The sequence below is a fragment of the Callospermophilus lateralis genome, chromosome 14, assembly GCF_048772815.1.
Source record: "Callospermophilus lateralis isolate mCalLat2 chromosome 14, mCalLat2.hap1, whole genome shotgun sequence".
Lineage (NCBI taxonomy): Eukaryota > Metazoa > Chordata > Mammalia > Rodentia > Sciuridae > Callospermophilus > Callospermophilus lateralis.
The window spans coordinates 87814908-87829608 of record NC_135318.1 but is presented as its reverse complement, the minus strand read 5'-3'; the positions used below and the strand labels follow the sequence as shown (position 1 = coordinate 87829608).

General features: G+C 42.3%; 1 protein-coding gene across 1 annotated transcript in view; it reads right to left on the bottom strand.

The window, feature by feature from the left end:
* LOC143380317 (uncharacterized) overlaps positions 1-14701 on the bottom strand; it is a 69330-nt gene that overhangs the window by 29279 nt on the left and 25350 nt on the right. The window lies entirely within an intron of this gene.

The following is a 14701-nucleotide window of genomic DNA, read 5'->3' as shown; positions in this document are numbered from 1 at the left end:
TGCAGGCAGCTTTCCTGAACACCTTTCCACGGTTTCTGTTTTGGAGCTCAGCAAAGGTGAGATTCATTTGGGAACTACCTTTTCCCATAGATTTAATAATAGTTTCTGTAGATTTTAAAATGTAAATGAACAAAGCATGTCCTTGATGATGGTAATGTACAGTCTTGAGTATTTTTCAAATTTCTTATGAGTGCAGTTGTTGTAGTTCAAGGCTTTAAAACATAATAGTTTCCATGGTTGAGCAGGTGCTGTGCACTGGGCTTAAACATGTCACCTCATTCAACCCTCACACTGGCTTTCATGAGATTATTCCCATTTAGAGATGATAAGGTGAGTCTCTGAGGGGCCAAGTGACTTGTTCAAGGTCACACAGCCAGGCCAGGCACCGTGGTGCACACTTGTAATCCCAGCGACTCAGGAGGCTGAGGCGGGAGGATCACAAGATCAAGAATAGCCTCAGCCACTTAGCAAGACCCTGTCTTAAAATAAAAAATATAAAGAAGTAAGGATGTTGCTCTATGGTTAAGCCCCTCTGAATTTAATCCCCGGTACCAAAAAAAAAAAAAAAAAAAAAAATCCCACAGCCAGTGATGGCAGGGCTGGTCAAGGAGCTGTCTGGCTGCCATAATGCCCCCTCCTGTGGACACAGACTTCCCTGACATAGTGCAGGGCCTTTCTTCAGCTGCCTTCTGGGAAGTCCAGGCCAACCTTGCTGTGCAGGGAAGCCTGGCCCTTTCACCTGGGCTGTGCTGGTTGGAGCTGTGTCCTTGAGCTTCTGGGACCCCTGAGTGCTGGGCTTCACTGATGGTCTCCTGCCTTTTCCTCTTGGAGACCCACCTGTGAGATGCCTTGGCGATCCTGGGAGAAGTCCAGCTGACAGGGCTTTCTGCATAGTGGCAGATTTCCTATGACCTGTCACACCCACTGTGAAACAACCAGTTTGATTTGTGGCTTGGTTGATTCACTCACTGGTTTATAAACAACTCATTTTCCCCTTAACATGTGCCAGGCACTGCCCTGACCTGAGCTGGTAGGGGCCTGGGAAAGGCTTCTGAAGACCACTGTTGGCTGAGGAGTGACCCAGGGTGGGCTTTGGGAAAGAGACTGATTTGGAGTGACACTTCCCACCTCTGCTACCAGGTGCACGGACACCTGGGTTTCCTCATCTGTAAATAGGGATAGCTGTCTCCACTGCAGGTGCTGTGCTATTCCTTAAAATATTAACTTTCAGGCTGGGGGTGCAGCTCAGAGGTTGAGCCTTGCTTAGGGTGCCCAAGGCCTGCAGTTCAATCCCCAGCACCACACCAGGATTAAAAAATATATATATATATTCAGCTTCCATAAGGTAGTGAAAGACTCAGAACTTTCACTCCTAGTCCTTTCCTGCTCCTTCCCACCATCTAGGGACACTTTCAATTCTTTCACCTTCCTCTGGTTATATTTCTAAATATGTTGTGTCTGCTATTTTCAATCAACATTGTTATGCTAATTGGAGATGTAACAGTCTATTCTTACCCTTACTTTCTTCCAATATAGGTAGAAGCACAGTTTGGACTGCATCTCTGGGCATTGTTTGTTATTAAATTATGTGCACATTCAGAGCTGAGCTAGGTAGTATTCTACTGTTACAGTTTCTTTTTCCTGGAATTAATAATTGCCTGACTTTTAAGAAGTCGATTGCTTTCCTTAGTACCTATCACTTTTTTTTTCTAATCACTGCAACAGATCAGTCAGAAACAGTAATCTAAAATCTCTCACCAACCAGTTCGGTTTCATAGAAGAGACCCAAGTGAGAAGGAAGGAGTTCTTGGTGTGGAAAGTGATGTGTGCTGAGGTAGAACCCTGGGGGCCCTTGTGTCCCCACCTGAGGGGCTTCTGACTTGGGGATGCAAGGTGTTGCTTCCTGAGTCTCAGGTCTCATGGCCTGAAATTAATAAGAACTCAAAGAATCAGAGCAGCGTCGATAAGTGAGATGGTAACCTGTAACTGAGCTTCAGAATGTGACTCAGGGTGACCTTCTGAGATTTCTTCTTTAAAATCTTATGATACAGAGCAGGAGCTGGGGATCAGCGGTAGGGCGCTCACCTAGCACGTGCGAGGCCCTGGGTTCAATCCTCAGCACTGCATAAAATAAATAAATAAAATAAAGGTATCATGTCCACCTATAATTGAAAAATAAATATTTTTAAAAATATTATGATACAATGTTAGCACAGCCAGTTGTAGACTGCCGTTTTTGGTGGGATTGAGGATTGAACTCAGGGCCACCCTATCACTGAGCCCTTTCACTGTCCCTTCTTATTTTTATTTTGAAACAGGGTCTCTCTAAGTTGCTGAGACTGCTTCAAACTTGTGATGCCCCTGCCTCAACCCCTTGAGTCACTAGGATTACAGCCATGCGCCATTGCACCCAGCAAACATGACTGTTTCTAATGTACACAAGGCTCTGGGTTCAATCCCCAGTTCTTCCCTTCCCCCCATAAAAAATAGAGGCTATTTCTAAATCTAAAGTTGATTTCGTTCTATGTTTGACAGCTGGATTCTTTTAGGCTGGATACATTATTAGCTATGAATGATATTTTTGTCTTTCAAAAAAAAAATCTGGGGAAGGGAGGGGGCATGGGGTAATTAATGATAGTGGAATGTGCTGATCATTACTATCCAAAGTACATGTATGAAGACATGAATTGGTGTGAATATACTATGTATATAACCAGAGATATGAAAAATTGTGCTCTGTATATGTAATAAGAATTGTAATGCATTCTGATGACATATAAGTTAAAAAAAACTTACATAAAAAAATAAACTCAGACACATTCTCAGTGTGAAGAAAAATCTGATAGTGATTTTTACTCTTCTTGAAATATATCAGAGGTTATAATGGTGCACAGGGCAAGATGAAATGTTATTATTAATTAAGATATTGTGTTGAAGAGGAAGGGATTCACAAGAAAGGCTAAAATATGTACAGCAGAATGAGATTTGGAATGACAAAGTTCTGAAGTCTCATAGGCCTACATTTCTTAATTTATGAAACAAAAGGGTTGTTATTAAATGCTCTCTGGTAATTAAAGCCTATCCCTTTGTGTTTCATTGTCTGTATGCAGTGGAGATATTGTGACAGCTTCCTACCACCCTTAGATGTGGCTCTCCCCGTCCTTACCTGCCTTCTTTCTCTGGCCCTGTGAGTCATGGTTGGTGCTGCTGATGAAGCGCAGTTACTGTCCTCTGCATGGCTTCACTCAGACTTGAAAACAGCTGTTGTCATTTTTTCTTTCTTTCTTTTTTTTTTTTTTTTTGGCTTTCTATTTATCAAGCCAATGCCCTTAAGGCCACTTTCCCTCCAGGGCTGTTTTAATTCTGTCCCTTCTTTAGTGAAGCACAGAGCTCTAGAATCTGTGCATGCACTGATCCTGCCAGCACTGTCCCACTCCTTCATCACCACCTGTTCCTGTCACCTCTGCCTTCTTCCTCACCTGACACCGCCATCCCTGGGACTGGTCAGATGGCTTCCTCTCAGACAGGGCTGTTCTAAAACCTTTTCTCAAGTAATAGATGCATGTGGTTAAAAAAAATAAAAAAAAATTCCTCAAAATACAAAAATGCAGGTCTTTCACATCCAGCCTTAAATGCCCCAGTTTTCTTCCACAGAGGCAGCCGCTCTTCAGTTTCTTGCATGATCTTCTGGAGTTGTCTACAACATGCCTTCCCTGCGGCCCTGTGTTTTGAACATAAAGGGCAGGGTACCCTCTACACATTGAGTCTTGTTCTTCTGAACATTTCACTTGAAGGTCTTTCCTCATCTGTCCACTGCCCAGCTGCATACAGCAGAGGGCGCCATTCGTCCAGAGCAGCCCAGGAGCTTGGGCTGGATAATACAGGGCAGAAACCCTGGCTGTACAGAGCTTTCTTGAGACTGGGACATCCACTGAGTGAAGCAACTGTAACCTCTCTAATGAGAATGGGCATTTAGCTGGCTATCAGCCAAAAATTTGGTTTAAAAAACAATTGTCCTCAAATATGATTCTCAAAAGATTAGAATTTTTAGTGACTTTAGTGACAGTTATTTGGTGCTGGCAACGCCACAGCCAGGGATGTCTAACTTAGTTTTGTTTCATCTCTCTGTAGGCCCTTTGTCACTGCGTGGAGCCAGAGACAGCAGACACTTCACCAGCTTGAGCCATGCACTGCAGACACAGTGCTGTATCTCTCCTCCCAGCAGCTGGTCAGGCCAGCAGTACAGACCCTCCAGCTTCTTCACTAAATGTACGTAGACTGGCACACACTTCCACCTCCTGCAACAGGAAAGTAGGGGTGCTTTTCTGTCTTGATTTTTCTTCTGTCTTAAACGAATTAACATTTTAGTGATTATTAAACTAAAAATGCATGTTCTTGTTCAAGTAGCACCTAGAATTATCTCACGTGCCACAGCTGTAATTGGAGAGTGCTAGTTTACTTGGAGCCCCTCATTTGGGGCACCTGAGGCTTAAAGTATTGAATTGTGCCCCAGATACCCTGCTGATTTAGAGTCACACCAAGAAGGCATGCACTGTTTTTAGCTGGGCCTTAGCTGAGGAGCTAGGACATCTCATCTTGAAAAGTTCAAGAGACATCACTACTCATGCTTCCTATTTGTGACAGTGTTTGAAAGTGTGATCTGGATGAAATTAGCTTGTCAGGCAATCATTGGAGACTTTTCTGTTTAGGTTAAATTTTGGATAACCAAGGCAATTCATGATCATTCTAGAATGTTCAGCAGATATAGAAAAATCAGAAGGGATTAGCTGGCCAGTGATCTGCTGCTCCAACAATTGACGGCCGCTCTTTGCACACAGCACCATGTCGTGTGCTTCCCCGGGCTGTGTGGTGACCGTGGAATTTTCCACTGTGAAGATGCGGATCATTTTAGTGTGGAAGTCTCGTGGTACCTGGATTAGTGGCGTAGTGACACAGAAACGAGGGTCAGGTCATGGGGCTGGAGTACCACAGGCTTGGTTGTACCTGTGGGTTTAGGTTCAAGGAGAAGAGAGGTGGCTAGAGCTGGGCCTGCTGGTCTCTCCCCCTTGTGCCCACAGCCTCATTTTTTTCTGAGTTGACTTTGACCCTTAGAGGAGTATTTTAGACCCAGAGGCCTTGGGAATTTTATTTCTGATCATCTTTTCCCTGCTCGAAAAAGGCTCTTCTCCAACTCTTCTTGTTCGAGCGTGCCCCTCATCCTTGCACACCTGTACTGTTGACCCACATCTGCCTCTGACTCTCCACCAGCCCTCCTTGTCCTCAGTATGTGAACTTATGAGGTCACTGCTCGTGAGTCCTGCTGAGCTGGGCTGCAGTGGGAGACCTCTGTGGAAGCCAGCGTGCTTTGCTATTTCAGGAGTGTAAGGATGGCCTTAGGCCTGAGCCTAAGCGACTCCATTTTAAAAACTTCAGTTTGAAACCTGCAGTCTCACCTGGCATGCCTAAGGGAGCCCTCCAGTATGGCTTCAGACACAAACAATCACTTCTCCGCATCCTGAAAAACAGAGTGAAGCCTCTGTCAGGCTGTTGTTTCCTGAAAAGAGGGAAAGGTGAGAAAATCCAGGAGGGACCACCAGACCAGATGTTTTAACCCCAGGGTGAATGTTGTCACTGAGAAATCTGGTGGTACCTGATAAGGATTGAAAGGGGGGTCAAAAGCCCCAAAATTTAGTATAAATAATAGAGGAAAGGAACAGGCATTCAGCCAGCCAAAACAAGGATGCACCCAAGCTGGAGAGTCTGATGAGGATCTGGACTGACATCTCATCTCTTGTCATCTTGTGCCTGATCCTTACCGCTCTCCAACTCTACAGCCACATCTTGACCCTGGTGAGAGCCGCAACTTCTCCCTGTGACCCTCTCCTCAGCCAGCTGTCAGCTCCATTCCAGGAGAAGCCTGCCTTGGTTCCTGACCTGATTACCGCGGTCTGAGTGAGTGTGCATCTGCTGGACATAAAGCCTAAGGCTTGAGACTTTTGAACTTAGCATGCAGAGGGAATGTCTGTCATTAGCCTGTCATGATTAAGTGTGTTTGCAGTGTTTAGAATTAACCTAGAATCCTTTGCTGTGAATTGATTATGTCTATTGCAATGTCTAGCATGAAGGATGATTGTCTTCTTGATTAAGAACCTATAGAGTGAAATTTTATTGAGTGATTCTAGTGAATAAAGCATTGAAAAGGCAGAAGTGCAGGGACATTCTTTATTTCTCCTCCTCGACTGCATATGTTGCAACTTTGCCCCTCGCGACAACGAGGAAATGGCTTTTGAAATTCTAGATCTCCAAGACACAAAAAATCATGGGTTTTCAAAACTTACTAAAGAGGATGTAACCTTCTACTTGTTGGAACTGTCCCTTGTTGTAGAGTCCTCACTTAAATTCCATGGGTCCCATTTAGTAAGTTGTGTTACTTGCATGATTAAGAAAGAACTTGGGTTGGGGCTGTGGCTTAGTGATAGAGTATTGGTCCAGCTTGCACAAGGCCTTGCATTCAATCCACAGCACTGCAAAAGTAGAAAGAGTTCAGTCTATCAACGTGGATGCTACAATGGATTGTGCATGCGGCGTGTGTGCACATGCACACGTGTTTCAAACATGAACTTCACACACATAAGTGTCAGTTAACGGGTATATAAGTTAACCTCATTTTTCCTCCAGAAAGAGTTGAAATAATAGTAAATCTAAATAGCCTTTGAAGTTAATCAATAGTAAAATAGTAAAATGCATGTTAATAAAGAACTTAATTCAACGGGTAGGTGTTAAAAAATCATAGTTATGAATAATATTTATGAATGTGGGAAAATATTCACAGTGTAACAGTCAAATAAAATTGTGCCTATGCAGGACCTATATAAAGAAAACAAAAGCAATACAATAAAAAAATTTCTGATAAACATAAAAATTAAAATAACAAAAATATTACTACTTAAATTGATAAATTGAATAATAATACAATGAATAATAATACAAAATTTCAGTTTTATCTAGTGAATCATAAGTTCCATAAAATTTCTTTCTTTTCTTTTAATTTTAATTTTGTGTTAGTTGCTCAAGGCAATACAATGATCTTGACATATCATACATTTGATTCAAGTGGGGTATGAATTCTCATTTTTCCACGTGTACAGATTGCAGGATCACATTGGTTATACAGCCACATATATACATACAGTAATACTAGTGTCTGTTGTATTCTGCTGCCCTCCCTATCCCCCCTCCCCTCCCCTCCCACATATCACCTCTCTCCACCCAATCTACTGTGACACATTTCTCTCTCTCACTCTTTTTTCTTTCCTTCCCCCTCACACCAACATATATGTATTTTGTATAATAATGAGGGTCTCCTTCCATCTTCTGTGCAGGGGAATTGCACAGGAGTTCCATAGAATTTCAATGCCTCTTTTTAATTTAAATTAATGATTAAAACTGTTACCTGGTGGGGTGCAGTGGCACATTCCTGTAATCCCAGGGGGTCAGGAGCTGAGTCAGGAGGATTTTGAGTTCAAAGCCAGTCTCAGCAAAAGTGAGCCTCTAAGTAACTCAGTGAGACCCTGTCTGTAAATAAAATAAAAATAGGGCTGGGGATTTGGCTCAGTGGTTGAGTGTCCATGAGTTCAGTTCCCATTACCTAAAAAAAATTAAAGTGGAACAATCAATATATCAAATTTGTGACAAAGCCTCTCTGAATATGTATATTGTTTCTTAAATATCAGTTATATCATGAAATTTAAAGTATATTTACAAGCATTTTATGTTGGCATCCCATTGTGTATTATTCCCCCCCCCGCCAACACAAGGTGTTGAACTCAGGACCTTGTACATGCTGGGCAAGCACTCTGCCACTGAGCCACATCCCCAGCCCTTCTTACATTTTATTTTGAGAAGAGTTTTGCTAAGGTACCCAGGCTGGCCTTGACCTTGTCCTCCTCCTGCCTCAGCCTCCCCCACTGCATCCAGCCCAGTTCATAGCTTTGGAAAGTTGATCCCATTGAAAGGGTCTTTCATATGTAGGTTGTTTCCTATTGGATCATCCACAAGAGTGGACTCAGCCTCCCTTTTCCTTCAATGCCATTTCCTAAGAAAGGGGCCACCATGAGCCAGAGTCAGCTGCCTTTGAAGCAATTTAATTGATACTTTCATAGTTCCTGGCCTTTAAAAGAGGCTGAAAAAATTGGAGATTTTCTTGAAGTTCATAATCAGCAGGTATTTCCAAAGTATGTATCCTCGTTTCAGCCTCATCCTTAAGGTAGCGAGCCAGTCCAGCCAAGTAACTTCTTATGTTGTATTTCACCATTTCTAAGACACTTTCGTGTCTCTGACCCTGGAATGTGTCTCGCAGTCAGCGCTAAACTATTTCAGAGTTTAATCCACAGTGTTTTCTTTCCTGTGGTACATTGACTACGATGGGGTATATTGAGGTGTATAGTTGCAAATTCTTTTCAAGGTCATCTCAGTTAACTCTCCTAATAACCCTGTGAAGTAGGAGGAGAAAGTCTTATTTCCCTGCTGTTCTTGAGGAAATGCTCCGGAGGGAGGTTTCATTTGGGGAGTTTGCTTCTGTGCCTACAGACTGAGGTGTGGGCCCCTCACCAAGCCTGTGTGGCTGAGCCAGCAGGTCCTCATCCTCGACCTCAGAGTTTTCTTCAGCTGTCCTATTGGTGAGGCATTTTGTCTTTTATGTAAGAAATGTATTCAATATGACAGCCAAAGAGGGAAGGAAGAGATGGGTCCATGTCCTGGTGGCTGTAGGGGATGGGCAGGGAGCTGCAGGTGAGTGGGGTGACTCTGGACACAGAGGTGGTGGTGTGCAGGGGACTGGCTGCCCTGCTGGGAGCCCAGGGCCTTGCTGCTAGCCCCACTTTCCTCCTCACTGAGCGTTTAGAGGTCTGGGCTCACAAACCTTGTGGTAAACCACAAAGAAAGAAGAGCTCCAAGGCCTACCTCTGAGGACAGTGGGTATTTTAAAAGGGTTAAGTCACCATTGTATTGTGTATAATAGTGAAAAATTAGAAGAGCAAGTCCAGTCTGGCCCAGTTTCAAAAACAGGATAGCTGTCCAATGTAATATTCTATAGCTTGTAAAAAATCACTTGCATAGTAAGTAATTGCTTATATGATAAGTAATTACTTTAAAAATGTGTCAGTAATCTTGATTTTTTAAAGTCATTTGTATGTTAAGAAAAATCGAGAAGACTATACACTGTTAAGTGTTTATGTGAGTTAGCAGGTTTGCCAATCATTTAAATTTTCTTCTTTAGACTTTTCTTTAAAGTTTCCCTAGTGAACATCTAGTTTGTGAAATATATTCACATAGAACTGAAAAACCATTAGTTGCTTTATACTGACACTTTCAAAGCAAAAGGAATACACATGGTAGTGCATTGGTGTAAGAAACCATGGTTAGCAGTTACTGTTGTCTCTTTCCAAAAATATCTTTTCAGAAATTTTGTGTCCAGCTATCACCCTTAACCTTGTAAAAAGCTTCACCAAGACGTCATGCTATAGTCGTGAGTTTGCACCTTGCCCTTCTTGCTTGGTTTTGCCCTCAGTGATCCTGGGTTAGCATAAGCAGATTCCCCTCTGTTCTGGTACTGGTTGCCTAGTGTCCCTGTGTATGCACAGACCTGATTTTTGTTACCTGCTCCCTATTGCTGAATATTTTTTGTTTCCAAATTTATGTCATTTATTTTAACAATCTGAACTTTTTGTACATACATTGTTGAACTTTTGCAAGTATAGCAATAGGGGAAATGTCTTGAAATTGCTTGAAATATCTTGAAATTGCTGCCGCACTAGATGTAAATGTCAAGTATTGCCAGATGGCCTGCCTCAAAGGTTGTAGCAGTTTATGTCCCTCTGTGCCACCCCATCCTTGCCCTGAGTATTATCAGACTTTACTGATTGTCATCTGGTCCCTGAAACATCTCTCCTAGTTTACACCTGCACTTTCTAAGTTAGGAGAGTGCGGACACCATTTTCATGCTCGTTGGCCGTTGTACTTTCACTTTGGACATCTGTCAGTTCAGGTGCTTTGCTCATTTTTTAATTGGGTGGTTTCTTTTCCTTGTTGATTGGGATAAGTTTCTAAGAAACTTATTGGGATAAGCTCTTGTACATGAGCCTTCTGTCTAGCAGATATTTTGACTTTGTTCTTAATTTTTTTTTTCACACTAAAGTTTTAAAATCCACAGAAGTTTTAAACCTTAATATAGCAAATTTATCAGTCCTAGATCACTTCTGGTTTGTGTTTTGCTTAGAAATCCTCCTTTTGAAGATTATATATTTCCCCTCTAGGACTTCCATGGTTTACTTTGTTCTGTTTAAACTAGGAACTGGAATTCAAGCCCCTTTCATCCCAGGCCTCAGATGTCTTGCGTACTTTATTTTCCTGTGTATAACTTAAAAACACAGTACTTTTCCCAAATTAAGTAATAACTGATGGCAGCAAATAGTGGAAGCATTTCTGCAACTTGTGATGAACCTCATTTCTTGGGATTAAGCATTGGAAATTGCAAACTGTTGGTTTTATTTTCCTGGTTAATTAAAATCTAAATTCCACTCAGAAGTTCCATTGATATCATGGTTTTACTCTATAGCAATGTATTTTTCCCCATCCCTCTGGACATTTGAATCTCTTTCCACAAGTGTCCAAAGCCATTTGCCTTTTGTAAATTTAGAGCATACTTAATGTTAAAAATTGAGTATATTTCTTTATATTAGAGATGGTACTGTGGCTACCTGTTGTAAATCTTTATCTTTTATATTATGCATCTAAACTTGGGTTTCATAAATACATCCAAATGTAGTGTCTCTAGATTGCCTCAGAACAGATGAGCAGGTCTCTGGCTTTCTTCATGGCTGGTTGTGTATGCAGGTGTTCTGTGGGCAGTTGAAAGGAGAAGTGCGTGACATGTTGTAGGAGCCCAAAGTGGGAGCTGGGGAGAGGCACAGGCTGGGCCAGTTTTTTCCCTTTTCATAGTTTGGATTTTTCTTTGATGGTTTTGCTGTTGGGAAGGCCACCAAGTGGGTGAATTTTTTTCCTTGTTGTCCCTCAGTAGATGATGATGAGCTCTGTGTTCGCCACAGGGCACCACAGGGAGACAGTCACGTGTCCCAGAACCTTCTCCTGGTCCTTGGGCTCAGAGCCTGTGTATCTCGTGAGACTCCATTCAGACCCCCACTGTTGGTCAGACTCATAGCTACTCACTAGAATCATGAGATGGCTGTGAGCAACACTAAGGAACAGTCAGTGTGCATGTGATGATGGTACTTTGGCTACCTGTTGTAAGTCTTTATCTTGTAGAAGTATATAGAAAAAACTTTGCATAAGTGGAATTTCTTTTCTTTTTTCTTTTATTATTATTATTTTTATTTGTTCTACTTAGTTGTACATTTCAATTCACCGTACAAAAAATGGAGTGCAACATTTCAATTTTCTGGTTGTACACGTTGTAGAGATGCCCTATTTGTGCAGTCATACATGAACCTAGGGTAATGATGTCCATCTGATTTTGCTATCTTTCCTAGTCCCCATAAACCTTCCCCACTCTCCCCTTTTGCCGAATCCAACGTTTCTCCACTTTCTCATGCCTGCTCCTCCAATCATAGATCAGCATCCGCTAATCAGAGAAAACATTCGGCCTTTAGTTTTTGGGGATTGGTTTACTTTGCTTAGCATAATATTCTCAACTACATCCATTTACATGCAAATGCCATACTTTTATTCTTTTTTAATGCTGAGTAATATTCCATTGTGTATATTACCACAGTTTTTTTATTCATCAATTGATGGGCATCTAGGTTGATTCCACTGTTTAGCTATTGTGAATATAGCTGCTAAAAACATAGCCACACTGGTGTGGCTGTGTCACTGTAGTATTCTGATTTTAAGTCCTTTGTGTATAGACTGAGGAGTGGGTCAGCTAGGTCTAATCGTGGTTCCCTTCCAAGTTTTCTGAGGAATCCCCACACTGCTTTCCAAAGTGGTTACACCAATTTGCAGTCCCACCAGCAATGAATGAGTGTGCCTTTCCCCCCACATCCTTTCCAACACTTATTATTGCTTGTATTCTTGGTAACTGCCATTCTGACAGGGGTGAGATGAAATCAGAGTAGTTTTGATTTGTATTTCTCTAATTACTAAAGATGTTGAACCCTTTTCATATATTTATTGATTATTTGTGTGTCTTCTGAGAAGTGTCTGTCCAGCTCCTTAGCCTATTTATTGATTGGGTTGTTTGGTTGTTTTTTGGTCTTTTTTGAGGTCTTTATATATCCTGGAGATTAGTGCTCTGTCGTGTGTGTGGTAAAAACTTGCTCCCATCCTGTAGGCTCTGTCTTCACTCAGTGATTGCTTCTTTTGCTGAGAAGAAGCTTTTTACTTTGAATCCATCCCATTTATTGATTCTTATTTTATTTCTTGTGCTTTAGGAGTCTTGTTAAGAAAGTTGGGGCCTAATCCGACTTGATGAAGATTTGGGTCTCCTTTTTCTTCTATTAGATGCAAGGTCTCTGGTCTAATTTCTAGGTCCTTCAAGAGTACTTGGCTGGTTTTTAATAATGATGATCCACATAATCATTTTATATACCTATTTAAAATATGAAAATTAAGCTGGGTATAGTGGCACATGCCTGTAATCCCAGTGACTTGGGAGGCCCAGGCAGGAGGATCCTAACCTTGAGGTCAGCCTCAGCAATTAAGCAAGACCTTATTTAAAAAATAATAATAAAAGATATAGATATATATGTGTGTGTGTATAATATGTATATATTATGCATATATACAGAAAATATTAATTTACACATAAAATATATTTTATGTGCATATAGTTTATGTGTATATATGTAATTTATATATGAATGTACTTATAATTCATATATACATGTATATAAAAATTTTTTTAAAGGCTTTGGATAAAGAACTTTTGGAACAGCTTTTGTGCTGTTGGTTTTATCTAACATCCTTCATAGCACTTCTAAATTCATTCTTGGTGGACGGTCAGTCGTTAGGTGTAGAAGCTGTTGGTTCTCCTCAGGTCGCTTTTACCTTTCATGTTTCTTCCATGTGCTGTCTTTGTTTTCTCTTGCATTTTGAGACTTCTGCTGTGATTACTATTTATTATCTCTTCTAAAATGCCATCAGTTAGGACAAGTTGTTTTTTAATGTACCACTCAAAAAGACAAAAATGCCACTTGTTAGGTCAGTTGAGGTGGCTCCGGGAACAAGCACCAGGAATAACCAATCAGGTGCCAACAGACAAGAACAGCTAGGAAAGAGGAGACAGCAACTAGGCCAACAGTCTCCATGGGAAGCACCAGTCAAGTGTGGCCTTGGCTCCTCCCCCTCACAGGACCCCTGTTAGTCCTCCTCATGTTTCTCCTAATAAGACCACGTCTGTTAACTTGCCTACAGAAGTTCCTGCAAGACCAGATACACAGATTCACCAACCAGCCGGTCAATCAACTACTTCTTCAAGACCACCAGCCCCTGATGCCCAAGACAGAGTCCTACAGCTCATGACCAACTCCTCCAGCTCCAGCTCAAGTCCTCCAGCTCAACCAGACCCCAAGGGCCCCCCCCTCCATCCTTTGAGAAAGTACCTTTTTCGTAACCCCTCAGGGAATTTCCCCTGCTGCTACACTTCCTCAGGTTTGACACCTGTGGCCAGATCATTCGAATCTCTTCCCCATCCTTTGCTCCTATGGGGTTCTTTTTCTGGTGCAATGCTGCTCTAACAAAAATCTAAGCCTCGGCATGCCGTTTGCTTTTTGTGTTCCTTCCACCTTGGTCCCTCAATTAACTCTGTACAGTGAGGCTGAATTAACCTGGCTTGTCACCACCTCCCTTTCCAGGACAAGGTGGGCCGTCTTTCTACCAGTAGTGATTGGACTCTCCCTGGCCTCCTCCCTCGCTGCCTCTGCACTGGGGGCAGGAGGACTTGGTTATGCAGTAACCGCTTACTCAGAAGCTTGAACAACTTGGGGAAGTGGTAGAAGCATCGGCTGCCTCTCTCGCTTCCCTACAAAGGCAAATAACATCCATTGCCCAAGTTTCATTACAGAAACATCGAGCCCTCCATCTCCCAACACCAGACCAAGGATGAATCTGTCTATTCCTGAAAGAAGAATGCTGCTACTACATCCATGACACTGGATTGGTCAAAAAGAACGTCGACACCCTCTGTTGATTGGGTGAAAGGCTTAAATAGCAACAATCAAACGACCCCTGGCCAGGCTGGCTAAACTCAACCCTCATTATGTGGCTGACTCCCATTCTCACTCCTCTGTTAGTAATAGGACTTCTATTAATGGTTGCTCCCTGCCTCCTCAGGTTTGCCCAAAAGCATGTGAGTGAAATCACCAGAGTGACCTACAACCAGATGCTCCTACATCCCTACAGTCACCTCCCCACCAAACTGACACCCTTCCTCCCAGAGCCCCTAGCCAGCAGGTAGTAGCCAGATGGAATTTGGTGCCCTATATCATCAAAGAGGCAAGGATGTTAGGTCATTTGAAGTGGCTGAGGGATCAAAACACCAGGCAACAACCAATCAGGGGTCAATAGACAAGCAGTGATAACCACCTGTCAATCAGTGGGGTCTCCTGACTGATCCTGGAAGAACATGGAGCTCAGCAAGATCCTCTGACCAACCCCAGGAGGACAAGGAACCCTAAAAACCTCC